At 40.2% G+C, this 18522-nt stretch overlaps 1 long non-coding RNA gene across 3 annotated transcripts; it reads right to left on the minus strand.

Moving 5' to 3' along the window:
* Positions 1 to 926: 926 nt before the first annotated feature.
* Positions 927 to 18138, minus strand: LOC121699911. Of its 3 annotated transcripts, none has more exons than XR_006027069.1 (5): positions 18087 to 18138; positions 15089 to 15249; positions 14746 to 14861; positions 3640 to 3785; positions 927 to 1695 (listed from the first exon to the last, which is right to left on the minus strand). It is a non-coding gene; the product is annotated as an uncharacterized LOC121699911 (long non-coding RNA). The 3 variants fall into 3 exon arrangements; XR_006027070.1 differs by lacking the exon at positions 927 to 1695 and adding an exon at positions 2871 to 3192 and having other exon boundaries at positions 3678 to 3785; XR_006027068.1 differs by lacking the exon at positions 927 to 1695 and having other exon boundaries at positions 2871 to 3785.
* Positions 18139 to 18522: the final 384 nt, after the last annotated feature.

Consider the following 18522-nt stretch of genomic DNA (forward strand, 5'->3'; position numbering starts at 1 on the left):
TTTCCCTTCTTACACACAAGTGTACAGCTGGCTATATGCTGGATCTACAGGATGCTGATTGTACACTTGCATTTCATTAACACTCCATCAACAATGGACACTGAACACAGTCATCCTGATTCCAACCAGTCAATCACATCCCACTGTGAACTGTTAGCAGCTTTTACACAGCATGGACTTAGGAGAACTAATTTGGATCATAGAGAGAGTGTACTCAGAACCTGACTCAGAAAGCCCATTCACTTCGGCCCAGTGCAGATCGAGGGGGCTCAGTGTATCGCCATGGCTACGAGGTGCCATTGGTTGCGGCTGAGCCAGGCTTCTTCCTGAGGAAAGCAGGGCCTCACCTGGTCAGTACCAGTAGTGCACCCTCAGCCTCCTCTCACTATCCAAACAACTCACACACACAAAAGCAGTGCTTATAAAGACATAATACATCATAATAAAATACACATAGTAAACATAACTGATAAAACAAGACCTAATGTGATTGTAAAAATATGAACTGAAGGTGTTTTTACTCAAACTATGGATGGTGAGAGGAACAGAGAGAGAGAGAGAGAGAGAGAGAGAGAGAGAGAGAGAGAGAATGAAGGGTAGGTAGGGGAAGGAGAGAAATAAATGAATGGGTAAAAAAAGACAACAAAGGCCTGTGTCACTTTCATTGTCGTCGTCACAAGTCACATATCAATGATCTCACTTCTTCATACAGCAGCCGCCAGCGGCTCCAACTCAGCCGGGAATAGACGCAGCCATATGGCATTTACTCCTGCGTCTCCCATCAGCCGAGCAGAGACAGAGCCCTCCTCCCAGCCTCACCAACACACATGGAGAGAGAGAGAGAGAGAGAGAGAGAGAGAGAAGACAAGACAGAAACAGAAAAAATAAAACAGAGAAATAGAAAAAAATCAGAAATGCCTAAGAGAAAGACAGAGGAAAAACAAAAAAGAAAAAAAAAGCAGAAGCAGAGAAAAAGCATTTGAAGTGGTCAATTACAGCAAGAGGCCATAACAAAGAGTAGGAGAGGTGCAGACAGTCTCCCACCCCTACTTCTGAGGGTCAGGCAAAAAGGAAGTAATTGTTTATCTCAGTAAAGTACCCTGACTGCTAGATAAGAGCCCTTCTAAGGGCCCTCAGTCTAGGAGCTGGGATGGGAGGAGGGCCCTCTCTCCCCCTCGCTTCCACTCTTTCTTAGCTCTTGATACCCTCTCATCTCCCCTGCTCAGTTTCCCCCACGGCCCTAATCCTGCATTGTCAGACTGCAGGAGGGCCACTAAAAGCCCAATAAAGGTACAGGATGTTTGCTTACGGCGCAGGCTTCAGGGGCTATGAGGTGTGTGTGATACCAGGTAGAAAAGACGAGAGGCCGAGACGAGAGGTGGTGGTTTAAGTGGCTTCTCTGACAAATAGCCAATGTTCCTGTGACCCTGAATGAATCTATGTTATAAAGACCAGACGAAAAATTACAAATTTAATTACAGTCTGTTTTTGTGCCTCACATTTTTTTAAGCAAATAGCTAACTTTAAAAAAAAAAATGTGGTGAGAGAGGGGCAACACAATACGTGGTGTATTCAGCAGGGCCAGCAGCATACCTGAGGCCCTTGGCCAGCTTAAACTTGGCTCCGCTCGCTCGGAGGCGTGGAGTCTGAGGTGAGCCTGGCAGCCAGTCAAAGTGTGCCGACCAAGTCTCCAGACTACAACAAACCAAACGCAGGGTCACGCAGGTCCTCTCTAAACATAGCAATCACTGTCTCAGCATTAGACCAGGCAAACACTCAAATCCACCAGACACTAACCGGTTTGTTTAACGATGAATGCATATGGGCAGACAAAGAAGAAGTCATTGAATATCTCCAGAGAGACATTCTGAAATATAAAATGGGCACTTTTTAAAGTTCAATCTTTCAGAGTGCTCAGGTTAACGATATCTTATAATAACCTTGAAAAAATGACTGTAATCTGAAAAAAAAGAGATACACCGAACAATAAATTACATATGAACAAAACTGTTTTTTTTTTCTCCATTATACTAACTTAATATTGTGGTTAAGTGCAGGAACAGGAACTTATAACCATAGGGCACTTTGTTTAAACTTTTTATTAATGAATCTTACATAGTAATTAAGACCAATGGCTCCAAATTTTGGAGTCAACATTTATTCCAGATTTAAAAATGCATTAAGTATCAATATGTCCACTATTTAGATAGATCTATCGTCCTCTACAAAAGCCTTTTTTTCTGCCATGGCTAGTTTGCTGCTTAGTGTTAAAAACATTTTGCTGGGGAAAAAACAGACTTGGATCATATAGTTGAGATAACTTTTCACCCGAAACTAACTAAATATTTATCTTGGTTAAATATTAATTGATTTAAATATCAATATAGAAAAAGTTAATTCATAGAATATATCATAATTCATGATCATATCATGACCTTTCTATTTTAGCATTCATGTAGATATTAATAATGCTTTTAGAGGTCTAAATTATGTGAAGTTGTAAAATGAAAAATATTTTGTACAAAATAATATGTGGAAAACCTAAATTATTCATTAAAGTTGCCATAGAGTAGCCATATGTTTAATATCAAAAAGCTTCACCCTAAAAATCAGCGTTAATCAATTTTGTCACTGCCTAACATCATGCAACCTCATATGCAAACATATTTGCATGTAAAAAAAGTATATCTTTTGTAATATAATTATATATCTGACAGTGTACTGGTTGTAAAACAAGCAAATATTAATAAAGCAATTCACAATCTTTGGCAATGGCATGTTCTTTATGTTTTAATCAAACAACGGTTTTATTTTTGAAATACTGTGATGTTTGAAGCAAATGTAAACATAAAGACAGCATCATCCGTCTCTCTAGCAAAGCGACTAACCCGCTGATCTAAGCAAGCCCGAGTTTCTTTTCCAATGCAAATAGATCTTGTTTGATAGAAACCTAAGACCACACTGTACGTCTTGGGTACGTGCACCCGGTGTATTCAGGGGTTCTTCATTTATTCTTTGGAAAACACAGTCCTTTTCAGTGTGACTCTCCTATTGACTTCAGTGACTCTCTGATACCCAGTGTGACTCCTAAAAGGGTGAGGGGTTAACTGGGCTGGGGGAAGCCATTGTGCGAGTGCAGTAGCTCGGGTTTGACTGGGGTTCAGAGACTGTAGCCTTCAATGCAGGCACAGCCTGCAAATAAAGGAGACTTGGTCTGAGTCAAGTTACAAGTAACAAGAGGCGTATCATGCCTTTGTCACTTTACTGTGCGATAAGCCCTGATGTGATAAGGCCTGATGTGGTGTGGTTTATTACAGGGGGCTTTGGTAAACATCGCTGTTACTGAAGTGAGATGGATATGTGATGGAACCGTTGACCTGTGAGGTGAACTTAAAGTTACACTTTCAGAATCAATGTGTGTTACTGACACTTTTTTTTCATAGATATACAATCAGTTCTGTGGCTTTCAAAAGAGAAGTTTAAATACATTCAGATACATCTCCGTCAACTTTAACACAGTCTATCTCATGATTCAGACATCATCATGAGTTAAACATGGAGAAGTTGAACTAATGCAATTAATAATCAGTAACTTTAACTATAATCTAATGATGCTAGATTTGAGCACAGAGAACTTACTATAAATGAAGTCCAAAGGTGGGGATGGAAATACATACTGGGCTCTGCAGAGCACTAACAGGAGGCTTTCAGCACGTCTCCAGCCTCATAGCTGAGATTCCTTTTCAGTGGGGGTCCGCTCACCTCCGAGGGTCTCTCAGATTTGCCTGAAAAGAAAATGAAAACAAAAGATTTGTCCACAGGACTTCCTGTCATCTTTGGTTTGGAGCCAAGGACATCCTCTTTGGAGCCACCTGTCTCGGTCAAGAGGATCCCTGTCTTCTCACCCAGTTGGATTTTAATAAGGCCATTTTGCTACTGAATGCTGTTCACAACTAATAGGATTTGGCAGCTAAATCATCTGCTTATACCTGTTGGTCTGTATCCTTATCCTTATTTTTTCTCTTTCTTTCTCTCTATACCTACATAGCCAAATAACTTTACTTACACCTACTCTTAATTTTTTGAAAGACAAAAATACACACTCTCTAAGTATCACAGTAATCCTCTGCCAGTTTCTCTCTCTCTCTCTCTCACACACACACACACAATCATAGGGCTAGATTGCGGACGAAGTTGCTTCTCGAGGAGGGCCTCCCATTTAGGCAAAAGATGGGTCACAACCTTTCCTCAGAAGCCGGTGGGCTAATGAAGTAACCACAAAATTGGGCCCTGCAGCTAATTTGGAGTGGCATGCCCCGACCCCCTCTCTCTGCCCACCGAGATGTGTTTCATTTTCTCTTATCAGCCGCCCAGTCATGTGGGTTTCTGCATGGACGCCTCTGTCTCCCCCACCGCTTGCCGCCGCGCTAATGGAAAACTTTGTTAATGTCATTAATCTACAGACCAAGACATGTACTAAAACACACATCAGGTTGTTTTGCGTGCGGCTTTGTGGGGGAGAGAGCAGGAGAGAAATAAAGAGAGAGAGAAAGAGAGAGGGAAGAAAGAGAGTGGAGAGAAAGAGAGGGAAAGAGAGAGAGGGAAGAAAGAGAGTGGAGAGAAAGAGAGAGAAAGAGAGAACACCAGGAGCTGTTTACCTGAGGGCTGGCTCTCCACACAGGCAGAGAGAGAGAGAGTAGTCCAAGATATCTTTGTCTGGCTCCAACATCAGTCACAGTTCAAAAAGTCGCTCCGATCCAAGACATATATCAATGGTGATTATTACATGGTGTCGTTTCACCATTTATTGGTATTTATTGACCCAAATAAGTCACTATAATTACTTCTACTAATAGTACCAAATAATTATTGTTGGTACTAGATTGACTACTCCATATTATATTAAAACAGAATATTAAGAACAGAATTGTAGAAATATTTTGTCTCTTAAAAAAATCAATGTTTGTGCTTACATATGCCCATACAGCACATGGTCTTTCACAAAACAAAAGCACAGCCACACACACACACACACACCACAAATGTAGTGGCAGTTTTTCATAGTTGTCTATCCACAAAGAAGCATTACACTTGAAATTGAAGGTCAAGAAAACAACTTAAAGCGCAAAACATACATTTCACACAAAACAAATCATATGACAGAGGGCGGTGGAAATAGTAAAAAAAAAAAAAAAAAAAAGAAAAAGAAAAACATGACTCCCTGCTCTTCAAAACAAACAAGCAGGCACATACTGAATCATTTCGCAGTGTCAGACACATACACACACACAAACACAAACACAGACACAGACACACGCACACAACAGACAAGACAAATGCCTGAGCAGTTGTTGACAGAATACATTCTCTCTCTGCATGATCACTGAAGTATTCCCCTCTCTAATCACGCCTCGCTGGAGAAGCCATTATCGGGACAAACTCTTCCGCACCGCTCCAAACATTGGTGCATCTCTCTCTCTTTCTCTCTCTTCCACTCCCTCTCTCTGCGCCTCTCTTTCTGAAGCACATAAAGCCGGGCGAGACTCCTCCTGTCAGCATAAAGCCTGGCTGGAATGCTGTTAACACACGGATTAAAAACCTCGGGCCCTCTCGTCGTCTCCGATGGCACTCCTGACGCCAATTAATGCTGCATTACCCCACTATTATGCTGAGCGCCAGGCCCAAGCTCAGTTGGCCAGCATGTGGCGGCAGCCATTCCCTGTTAAGATGCGACACCCCCCTCGATCCCCCAAAACTCTACCCACTTCTCGGCCCCTCAACCTGGTCATCAGCTTTAACTTTAATCCGGCGACACCTGAAGGTTATAATGGGGGGGATCTTTGTGTTGGGGGTTGGGGAGTTACCATAGCGCTCTTTGGCAAACACTCAGCGATCACAGAGCGAACACACTAAAAAGGGCCAGAGGAGAAGTGTGTGTGTGTGTGTGTGTGGAGGAGAACGGAGAAATCTTTGTGTACATAATACAGACTCATCTGTGGTGGAGCCTGGCTACTGAACTCTGATCCTGGCTTGCCAGGGGACACGGGTTCAAGACACTGCCCCTGTTTTAGATGTAAGGGAGGGAGGGATAGCAGGCACCTCTGCCAAACTGGATCCATGTCAGTCCCTAGCACTAGACCTCCTTAACATCCCACCCTTATGGGGCAAGATTTAGGAAGACCAATTGGTAATTCACCCTGGGCTGGTTTTATCAATCCACTTGTTTTCAAAGCCTCCACTTCAAACGTGGAGAAAATTAGATACTAAAAATAAGTTACTGGAATCCTCAATAAACTATGGAAATACTTGCACCAAACAAATAGCTGATTAAAGTTTTAACGTGTGTGAACATGTAAGATATCCATGATGAGCATAATCAATGTCTACAGCGCTATAGGAGAAGTAAAACATTGGCTCGTTGAAGGTAATCTTATACATGAATAATGCTATGGATAGAAACGCCCACACTGTTTATTTGTCAATAACTAATACAGCGGGAAAGAGTGTAAGTAGTGTAAGTGCGCACTTCAACCTATCCAACTACTGAATCGGATAATAATGACGTTTGTGACTTCGATGTCCCGGGCTTAAGTAACCGAAGAGAACTCTGGGTCAGTCAGGCAGCTTGGTCCGCTGCACACAGGAACGAAATCCACAGCAAAAGGAGCTTACAAACTCCTCCACGTCGCAGCCCACCCGGGCACGCAGTCAAAACAGCCGAGGTTTCTGAGCGGCCTCAGAACATCTCCTCAGGCCCTAATCTGGCCCTCCCACTCCGAAAGAAGCTGTATGTACAGGAATATCACACAGTCTTTAAGTACCGATGGCATATGAAAGGAAACAGGCGGAAGCGGCTGCCACTTGTGGGTCACTGATCTGCAGTCACCACCGGAAAGAAATCCAGAGGGCCCAGGGCCTTAAAATATAAAATGCAGGTGATAAGTCGGCTGGAATTGCAGTGGCAGCCATTGTAGGCCGATCACGGCTGATGTCGAGATCGAGTCAGAGAGAATTTTTAGATGGCCCTTTCAAGCTGGTGCTGACGAAATATGTTAAAAAATAAACAAAATAAATATAAATAATTCCATAACTTCTGAAATTAAATGTTTGCTAAAAAAAGCTAATTTGATCAAACTTTTAAAAATAGAAATAATTTGTGGTCTATGAGATTTATAATGTTCAGCATCTGCATTAAATTAACTTGGTTCTAAAAGCTTAGCGCTTTAAAAATGACTGTAAATGACTGTAATGCCTTATAGGCGAAATTTGCGAAAAATTTTGGTATCATTATCTTTTAATTTTGTTATTTTTTCCTTCCAATAACCAACAGAAATAAGCACAATTAATTTGACTCCAAACCCAGATTTTTTTCTGCCGAAGTTAATAGTGTTATTTTGTACAGATTAGTTTCTATTGTACACAAATATGAATATGGAGTAAGCCGCATTTTCAAACCATGTCCATGACCACCCAAAAGCTAGGTGAAAATCAGTGCAGGACATGTGGGGATGTGTAGGGAAGCAGGACAATTACCACTCCTAGTCCATCTTATTGTCAAACCAGGTGACTTTTAGTGTGAGCCTCCCCTAATTAACCACTGCGGTCACTGACCACTCTACTCTCTTGAATGGGACCGGTCTGCGGTGGCTTTTCTGAAGTTTTCATTCATAAAAAAGAAAAGCCACAAAGGGCAGAAATCTTAATGAGGAGAGATGGGTAACCAAGAGGCCATTTTCTATTGTGCGTCCCCCTGCTTCATGAGGCCACATGCCAGCGGGCTTAGCTCAAAACTGACGGCCCGTGTGCTCCGTGGCCCGGCTCTCCCTCGCTCCTCTCTTTCTTCCTTTTTCATTTTTCACTTTCCCTGCCTTTTTCCTTTCCGTCTCCCCTCTCTGCCTGTCATCAGAGAGAGTAATTAGAAAGATGTTAATGGACGGGAGCTATTAGGAGTCCAAAGACCAGCTTCAAATGTCAGTTTAATTAGGTGTCACTTTGAAGAGGCCTTGTGTGGCTGTGTCAAACATTCTCTTAAAAAAAAAAAAAACTCCTTTGGAGGAAAAAAAAAAAAAAAAAGCATGAAGGGCCTCAACATGGACAAAGACATGGCATCCAAATAAAGCTTGCCTGAGTTTGAGGTCTCTGGTAGGACAGATAATATAACTACCCAACAAAGCTGTTCTCCTCGAAAAAGTTCCACCTCCTCAACACCCCCCCCCCCCCACACACACACACACACACAAAAGAGGGCCCCCCAAATTAACATTTTTGTCAAAAACCAAAACATAGCTTATGTTTATTCATGCAGATTATAAAATCCCACATTATTTCTTGCTTGGTTAATCCACATCCGGTGGCCGCCTTCACAAAGCCTCTCTAATGTAATCATTAGTTATGCTTCTCTGGTGGCCAAAAGACTGATACTAAAGTCCCACAATCCTGCAAAGGTGTAGGTGAATGGTAAGCGGAGATAAAGAACATCAAATAAATGAAGAAAAAAAAGGCTTGTTCATTCGGGGAGCACGCAAGAAAAAGTCTGTTAATTAAAAATATGAAAATGAACACAGGAATGAAAATCTCTAACATCAGGGTTTTTTTTGCCCATCCCTTAAACCTTTCTGAAGTCTATAAAAATGCAATTCTCTCTGTCTAACTGATTAAGAGGGCTTTTAGTCAGATGAAAACGAACTTGAAAGAAAGCAATAAGCATCTCTCGAGAGAATCAGATTTCCTTTTTTTTGAAATTTCAGGATTTACAGTTTACAATTTCATGCGCATCAATCCATTTCACTCAATTAAGATTATGCAGATGTTGTCAATGTGAAAGTATAAAATATTAAATGAGGACCAATTAATACTTCATTTACCAATAACAATTCGCTGATTAAAACGGATCAAGTAAAGAAAAGAAGAACTAAAAAGTCAATACAGTCAGCACAATACACAAAAACACAGTGGCATAACTTGTTTATAAATTGTCAGTAAAAACTGGCAAAACAGACAGATCAGAACTGGACTGCACTATTGCTTGTAAACCATGGCAGGACACAGGGCTTCCGCCTATTTTAATTCACTGCCCAGAACTACAGTAGCGTGCTGCAAAGGGAGAAGGACAGGCAAAGTTCATGGCACCTGGTAGTAAGAGTACACGCAGATTGAATTGTCTTCTGTTGTTTTGGGGATCTGCGTGGCTTAGCCTACAGAGCTTTGCTTGTTTTATTTATGACTCGCCTGGAGTGAAAGTGACATGTTGTTGCCTTGTTTTGACTGGACACTAATGTCTCTGGTAGATGAGGAATTACTCAGAGGGGCCCTGTGACAGATAACAAATGACCACTGACCTTATCGCTCAGAGAGGTGAGCGGAGGCCTGTTATGATGGCTGTCGTAAGTTATTTTAAAAATGATTTCCTTTATGTCTCGAGGTCACGTTAACATTCCTTGCAAACCAGGAAGGGTAAATTTGATAACTTCTTCAAAATATTATTTTATTCCTTTGCTTTTTAAGCACTGCTGATTTTTAGAGGGGCCTAGGTCCATTTTGATTGTCAACCTGGTCATTGCATATCAACTTTGTCACTCAAACTCACTGTCCACCTTTTGCAATCAGATAAAAACAAAACTGTTGACGGACATAATTCATGAATCACTTTTGTCTTAAATTTCCCATCTTGACTCTTGTCTTTGAAGTCAATTCACATGAGTGATAGTTGAATACTGAACAATTCAAAAGACCAGTTAAATGCCATTGTTTCTGAACTTGAACTTTTGCTTGAACTTGACAGTACACTCTGCACTTAGAGTAAACTCTGATGCTGACTTTTTTTATATCACACATCAACAAATAACTAACACTGGACACTAAATCTACTATGCAAGTGCTTTGTAAAAAACTCCTACAAGCCTCCAAGCAGGTAAATGAAAACCAACTGACAGCTTCAGAGACACCAACAGTGGAGGAGAGAAACCAAGCCGCAAAAGACAAAATAAAAAAAAAAAACCTGTCAGCCCCACAAACACGACAGATGTTTTTTCTCCCTCCAAAGGGAGTCTGCTTTCAGTGGTGCAGTCGTACACATGAGTGAAACTCACAAGCCTTAGGAAAACATCGGGAGATTAAATCATTAAATATAGCACACAATCTTGAGGATTCACTTTTAAGATAGCCGGTCAAGTAAGCAAGACAGGGATTTTTTTTTTTTTTTTAAATTAAATAAAAGTTGCCACAGGCTGAATTACATCTTCAGTAGAGTCTGGGAGGAGATGGGGGGAGGTGGGGGGGGAACTTCATTATGCCCTCAACATTAAAAGATCAGTTGCCATCGATCCGGATTTTGGACAAGTGCCACGCTATTGACAGGAAGACAAAATATGTTAGCGCGACCATGTTTCAAAAAAGTTCTGCCCACGCACTCAATCACTGGAACAGAAATTGCTTGGTGGCATATAATAATACAAGTCTGACTTTATTTTATTCCCCCGCTGGATCAATGCTAATGTGACGAGGGCTCCTCAAGATGAATGGGCCTCGCTGCCCGTTTAACCCAGCATGGACCGCCTGGACCGGGCACTGCAGGCCAAGTCTGCATTTGTGCGTGTGTGTGTGTGTGTGTGTGCGCACATATGTGTGTGTGTGTACATCTCTGGACCCCTTCTGTGTTCTATAAATCACCTTTGAGCTTTGCCTGACAGTCTTTGACTTTGATTTTGGCTGAGAAAGGCCTGAAAGTGCATTAGAATCGAGCATTAATGCTCACATGCAAATGCCTGAGAGCGGCCTTTGTGAAGTATCCAAAAATTGTGGTATCGGCCATTTTTTGTGGATAGATGTAAGATTTTGGATAGATGTGAGATTTTTCTATTATTATTTTAATCATTATTATTATTTTTTTATTATTATTATTATTATTATTATTATTATTATTATTATTATTATTATGCAAGAAATCTGATCACTTAAGATGTAAAAAAATAATTTTAATTACAAGCAGGTAAATTACTGCCAAAATCAAAGCCAGATTTTAGATTTCATGCAAAAAAATGTTCAAGCTTGTCCATAGGGCCAACTGACTATCACCGACCTACATTCAACAGGAGTTTTTTTCCAAAGGGACATGAGATGTTTTCAGGTGACAAGACAAGACAAGACAACACACACACACACACTCACACACATATCTACACTTACCACGATCAAGCACTTGTGAGCAAATATAGGAAGGATATATAAATCAGATCACTCAACAGAAGAATAAATCATTTCCTCTCATCCCCTCAGACTAAACTCCACGACGTCTTTCTCCCTCCCTTCCTCCCTTACTCACTCACTCGCTATCTCCATCTCTCTGACAGTGTGTCTTTCAGGTCATGAGTAAGCCGACACTGTTTTGATGCGCGTTTCCTTCTCGTCTGGGATTGAATAAAGGCTGCGGCCGTTTCGCCATAGACAGGATAAATCCAGTCTGATGGCTTGATACAGCCCTGGGCCTCTTGAGCGACACCCTGACCTAGTAAATCAGCACCAGGATTTCCTCCCAACATTCTAACAGTCTGATATGGAAGCTTTACTGTACTTTAGTCGCAGATAGAAATAACATGATAAGCTGAATGGTGGCGGATACAGAGGAGGGTTAAACTTTTGCGGAACTATTTTCTAAATTATACACACCTGCAAAACACCGCACCTAATTACAAGAACAGTTAAATCGGAGTTTGTTCAAGCTGTTCTCTACAGTCTATGACTGACCAATTGTGTGTGCATGTATATATATTTATAAATACACGCAAACACATTAATATTTTTTTTTCTACTGCGTGTTTAATTTGTTATCTACTGATTGTTAAGTTTTGAACATGGCTTACTGCTACACTAGATTCCCACATTTGTTATTTATCCGTTTGGTACATTACATCGGCACATACATGCTTGTAGTATTTCCACTGTTTTTAAAAACTCTTAAAACCAGACGATCAGATCCTAAAAACAGTATGTAATAGTATCAAGTTTTAAAGACAGGTCTAAAGAACTCTAACCACTTTTCCACAAGCACCCTTACAACAGCAACTTCAAAAGCAAAAGACATAAAATATAATCATAGTAGGACTCATACAATATTTAAATAACACAATGAATTGTCACTTATACTTCATGAATATGACAGAAAAATCAATAAATTATCTGATTTATAGCCTGAAAAGAAGAGAAAGTGAGACTCAAAAGCACTGTTCCAGAACTGACAAATGCGATATTAAAAACTTGCTTCTGAGACAACCAATAATATTACTGTCAAAAATCAGGTTGGAAGTAATTAAGGCAGCGATGAATTATTCAGACTGTCAAGAACTGTTTAGCAGAATCTAACAAGCGATGGCAAATTGCAAATCCGGTTGAGAGATTTCAGTCTTCTGAAGTCTGCACATGTTAAAAATACTCATCAAGCTTTTTTTTAAAACCCTTAAATCAAAACTTACACATCACTTTTTTCTTTGTCTCTTTCCTTTAGCTGACTGGAAATCTGATATTTTCAGTAAAAAGCACAAGACAAACTGGACATCAACAAAATGTAACAAAACACAACCAATTGTTCAATGTGTACCAAAAGTTGTAAAGATGTACACATCTCTTTGAAAGGAAACTAGTCACAAAGTTGTAGTTTGTAACAGCAAATTACTCTTAGTCCTATTTTCCGTACCAATTTACCTGGACAACTTCCCTCACACAAATTTTTTTTTCAGTTTCAGTTGTGTCAAAGGAATCACCGTGAAATGCAAACAACTTTCTCTCCCTCTACGAAACTTGGCACACCCCTGGCAATGTGTGGATTTAGACAAATCAGCCCTGAACACATATTTTTGGACATCGGACAGAATGGCTATCAGCAGCAGGGGGGGCCCAAACCACGGCAGGGAAAGAAAAAAGAAAAAAAAAAAACACAGAAACAATCTCTCTGTGCGGCTTCAACAGGCTCAGCACCTTCCCTTTCCCCTGACCGTCACCACGGCAGATGGGGACACAGAGCACCATGAAGTGGAAAATAGACCACTTGTGTTTGCGCTGGCAGAAGATGACGGCTCGCAGCTAAACTCAGCTGTCCAACAAGCCACCCCACCGCAAAGCCACCCCCCATCCCAGCCTGCTCCCCGACACTCCTCCCCACCGCCGCCACCACCACCAAGCGAGACAGAGGTGAGGCAGCAGGTACGGGAGGAATAACAGATGGGGTGAATGAAAGAGTGAGAGAGTGAAAGAAAAGATTGCATTTTCAAAGCAGCAGGTAAATATCTTCCATTGGTTTTTATTTGCTTATTGCTAGCGATTCAAAGTCTTTTCATTCTTCAACCATTTTGTTAAGGCTTTGGAAACTGACATTAATTCATATACAACCCCATATACACAATGCAATGTGTGATGAATTCGCTATGAAGTCTGTAAGCTAAAGATCCTGACACATTTATTTCCAAAATACCCCCTAGTAATCACCATGGTACAATGTAAGCAGGACCTCACTTCAAATGACACAGGATTCAGATCCCGAGTTTGACCCCATGCTGCCATCAAGTGTCAGATGAAGGGTTGTGCACACTGCGTCAAGAGGTTCACGGTTCTAAGATTTGCGGGGAATCCACCACCAACATGGTTCTTACTGAGGAGGTCTTAGCCAAAACTGTACAGACTCTCATACATATTTTTAATTACTCATGAGGAATTTTATTTGCCTTCTGAGACAAGAAAATGTAGAAAGTAGGGAACTAAACAATCAAATTTAGCAGGTTAAAGTAAAATTTATCAAAATTTGAAAGAACAATCAAGACTGTGCAACAAGGAAAAACATGTTACATTATTTTGTTTCTTTATATCTTAAGTCAATAATATATTTTTCTGTATTTTTGGTAAGAACAAAGTTAATAAAATAAACATTAATCATACAAAATAATGTCAATCGTTCTACGTCTAAAGTTCTGTTGTCAAGACAGAGCAGTTTAAATGACTACAAGATGTGGATGATTTGTCCCATTTTTAATTTCTGAAATGATCTTCAGATGGCTATGCAGCCGTTTTCTAAAAAAAAAAAACATTCCTTTCACACCGTACCTTTCTAGAGTCTCTGAGACAATACTTTACAAATCAATGTCGTCTCTGGGAATGGCATCACCACTGCACCAGTGTGACAAAAATCCCCTGCAAGAATGGCTTCGTTTTCAAAACCCTTAACTTTCACGCCTAATTCCTTTAACGTACAATGATTCTAGTGGCAGTGTGTATGCTGTGCATTTAAATGATAATATGTTATTTGATATCAAATAATTCTGTTGTGTTCACAGTCCTAGCTATGTGTACAGAAAACAAATCTAGAGGACAGAGCCATAAACCTTTCCTTCCAATCAACACAGTAATTCAGGAGCATGGAAAAGAGGGGTGTCGTTTGATTTGAGCTGCAAAACTGACTTACAATACAGGGAATGGAGTCATTGCCGATATGCACCTGGAACGCCTGGTATTACTCTATGTAACATTGTTCACGCCAGTAGGAGCATGACCATTTTCTCATCGGTTTTAGACAAATTGGGTCCCCCCTTAGTGCTAAATGAGTAACCAGTAGGTCAAAAATTGACAAAAATGTGAATTCCTACAGTATATTGTGTTTCTCTAAGCTCAAATATCAACAACTTTTGGTCAGAAACACAGGTTTCACCTTTAAGGCATTGAGCAATACGTGATAAGTTATGTTAACCTTTCTGGTGGAGATACCTGAACTCACTGGACAAATCTCTTCTATCTTCATGTTGTTGCGCTTTCCCTCACAGGTAAAGATCCTTCCATTGCCCGCAACACTCTTCAGTTATTTTGTGTTTGATCTGATGGTACTGCAACATTTTGAAAGACGCAAATCAAATGAAAGCTTTGTTCTCTGTCGCACGCGAAATATATCACTGAATGCTTAGGTCTGGGTGTCTTAGGAAGAAATAGAATGGGTTAATAAGGATTTATTCAACAATATAATATGGCAGGAAGTACATGGGAAATGTATACATATAAATACATAAAAAGTGAGATAAGGATGAGAAAAAACTGTCTTGCACCCTTTGCTTACCATTCACTTTTTGTAACTTCCAGTATTGGTGATGTAAAAAGAAAGCCATGTTCCTTTCTGTTCCAGCTGCTCATGCCATTATTCTTTTGAAACTCATCTGACTTGAAAGCGTTAATTTTAACGGACCACAACATTGGGTTTCCATACCAAAGCTGGAAAAACTAAAAAAGATTAAATATACACCATCTGAGCAACTCACTTGCCAAGTCCATGACAATATTTTCTTACATATCAAATTACAGGCATTGGGGTATATGAAACAAATTATATTAATCATCATTAGGGATAATTTCCCATTGCAGTCCAAGAATATTAATAAAATAAGTTAGCCCTAAATGTAACAGAACATCAATGGCAGTAAATAGATATTTGACATTTAGTCTATTGAATTAAAATACCACAATATCAAGAGTTTATTGCACATTCTATAACTTTTGTTGAAACAGAAGGTAAATTAAATAATTTAATAAAATAATAATCGGTCAGCCCTGTGGGTAGAATTTATTAGTTATAGTCAAGAGTAATGTCAGTAATCCATTGTTTTTTTTTTTTGTTGTTGTTGAAGTTTAAATCAAAGCAACACACAGTGCATTCAAAACACATTTAGACCTCCTTACTTTCACATTTTATTATGTTGCAATACTAACATCTTTAACAACACAAAGCAGTTATTTTTCCTTAAAATAATAGCTTCAAACTTACCCTGATGCTACACTGACTTATAATATGGAAAATTAATTTTCAGACATTGTCAATCAATCTACACTCAATACCCCATAATGGCAAAGCAAAAACGGGATTTTAGAAAAATGTAAAGAAAAAAACTAAATCACATTGACGCAAGTATTGAGACCCTTTGCTATGGCACTTGAAATGTAGCTGTGCTTCCCATTTCTATTGGTCATCTTGACAATTCTACAACTTGACTTGAGTCCATCTGTGGTGAAGGTCATAGTTCTGGGACAGGCAACATCGTGGGACAAACGGGTGTGGTGGAGCAGCAGCATCACCAACTGACAATCGGTCGACCCGGGTTTAATTTCCCAACCCACCGTTGCAATTCTGTGTCACTTTGGATAACAAGGCTTGTTATTACAGAACAACCTGACTAAGTAGTCAGGGAAGAAAGGAGAGAGAGAGGTGACCAGGAACCCAATAGGTCACTCCGCCTGAGCCGCACGCAGAGATGGTGAACTTTCAGAAGGACAACAATCACTGCAAAACTCTCAGGATCTGGGCTTGCAGAGTGACCAAAAGCAAGGCCTCTCCTCAGGGTAAGACACAGAAAAGCCCACTAGCAATTGGTAAAAGATCACCAAAGTACTCGTAGAACGCAAGAAACAAGATTGTCTGGTCTGATAAAACCAAAATTGAACTGTTTGGCCTCAATTCCAAGTGTTGCACGTTTTACTCAAGCCTATGCCTATGGTCATACCTGGAGGAAACCAGGTCACCACCACTCATCATCTTTTCAGTACCGCCAAAGTCCTTTTAGGCAAGTCCCTCCACTCGGCGGCCATTTGACAACGCTTTTTGGGCACTCGTCGGGCATCCATTTCGGCAGAAATGCGTGTGCGCAAGGCTTCACGACACCAATCTTGCTCCAGCGGCGAGATCACAACACATGATTGGCACGATGTCTTCACAACACACCATATGATTGGCTCAGTGTATTCACATCACACCACATGATTGGCTCAATGTATTTACATGTTGACGTTTTGGCGAGGAAGGGGTGGGATATGCGTAGACAACGGCCATATTGGCGTGACAAACTAGCCCCATGCAATTCTATGGAGTATTTTTTGAGTGCTGTGTCTCCACATTAGAAAGTCTCTGGTACCGCTGGTAAAGCATGACGTGGGGTGTTTGTTGGCAGTGTCTGTGTTGCGGAACTACTGCTTGTTAAATGTGTGTTTTCACACTGAACATTTATGCTGCTACGCCAGCACTGCCAGCCCTCAGGAGAAGACTTTCAGTTTTTTCCTTTTTCAGATCAACTTTTTATATAGATATTAGAAAAGCTGGAAACACATGCTCTCCAAAATGAGAAAGACATCTTGTGGTGAATTAAGAATATTGAACATCGGTTAGTTTAGAATAATCAGCCCCATCTGCCAACCTCGCCTCACTAAAAGTAAAGCCTAGATGTTGTAGAATTGTCAGACTCACTAGGCCTAGACTGTGAGGTGTATAGATTATGACATGTAGATTGTAGATGAGGGGAGTAGGCTACAACATAGCAAAATGTGGGGGGAAAGGGGTCTAAAATACTGTACTGTATAAGACCACTTTAACTTTGCAAAGACAAGTAGGACTTTGATTATTACCATGGGCAAATAGTCTCTTTTGCTGAAAAAAATAAGTGTGTAGGCCTAGTATTACAGAAAATGGCAAAAAAACAAGGGGAAAAGTAAAGAAGCACTTTTTGCTACCTTTTCAGCCTTTCAACCAGTTTGGGCAGCATCTTATAGGGCAAAATACAGTAACATTAATTAACCTATACCCAAGTCGTGATAGTCTGTTCATTTTAAAAACCTTGAGTAAAACGCGCAACACATGGAAGTTGGAACCTAAAAAATAATCGACTAGGCCTACTAAAGCTAAATTTAGATGCTAGCTAGCTCGTTTGTAGCTGCCCCAACTGCAGCAACCTTACTGGCTATGACTGAGGCAAGTTTCTGTTATCGGTTTCAAGGGTTAAAGTTAGCTAACAAAAAATGTCTTCTGTACTAAATGTCTTAACTCTTACCGTGCAAACCCGAGACACAACATTAATTTGTCTACATAATGTTAAATAGTTAGTTAATGTTAAAGAGTTAGCGAAGTTAACCCTAACATGATAAAACTAGCATGCCATTTTTAGAGAATTTACTAATTAAAATGGCAAAATAGTATGGGGTTACATAAGCAATGGTCTTAAACAATACATTCTATTTGGCTTTTTCTTATCAAGGTTTGTGTTGATATACCTCCAAAGCAACCTTATGTCGCTCACCTCTGACCTCCATCCACAGGTGTGCCCTGCACAGTCAGCCTCATGGCAAGAATGTCAAGACAGAACAGACATCATGGACAACAAATTGTCCTATTATCGCCACCTTCTGGATCTATGTGGTACAGTAACTCCAGAGACGGTTGTATTTTAAGGATCTTTGGTAACTCCATTCCAAAAAGAAAAAGAAAACTTTCTAAATGCAATCTATTACATTTCTTCCCTGCGATAATTATTACCACTCTTACAAAAGGAATCTGAAGTAGGCCTACAATGCAGTAAAACAATTTTGTCCAAAATGTTGCAATTCTGCAGTAAAGTACACTACAATGTAGTGCAATGCAGTTTTACATAAAATAAAAAATATTGTATTTCTGAATATGAACTGCAAAAATATTCTTCAAAACTGCAGTTTTGATACACTTGAAGTAGTGCAGTT

Source organism: Alosa sapidissima, chromosome 24 (assembly GCF_018492685.1).
Source record: "Alosa sapidissima isolate fAloSap1 chromosome 24, fAloSap1.pri, whole genome shotgun sequence".
In the NCBI taxonomy this organism is placed as follows: Eukaryota; Metazoa; Chordata; class Actinopteri; order Clupeiformes; family Clupeidae; genus Alosa; species Alosa sapidissima.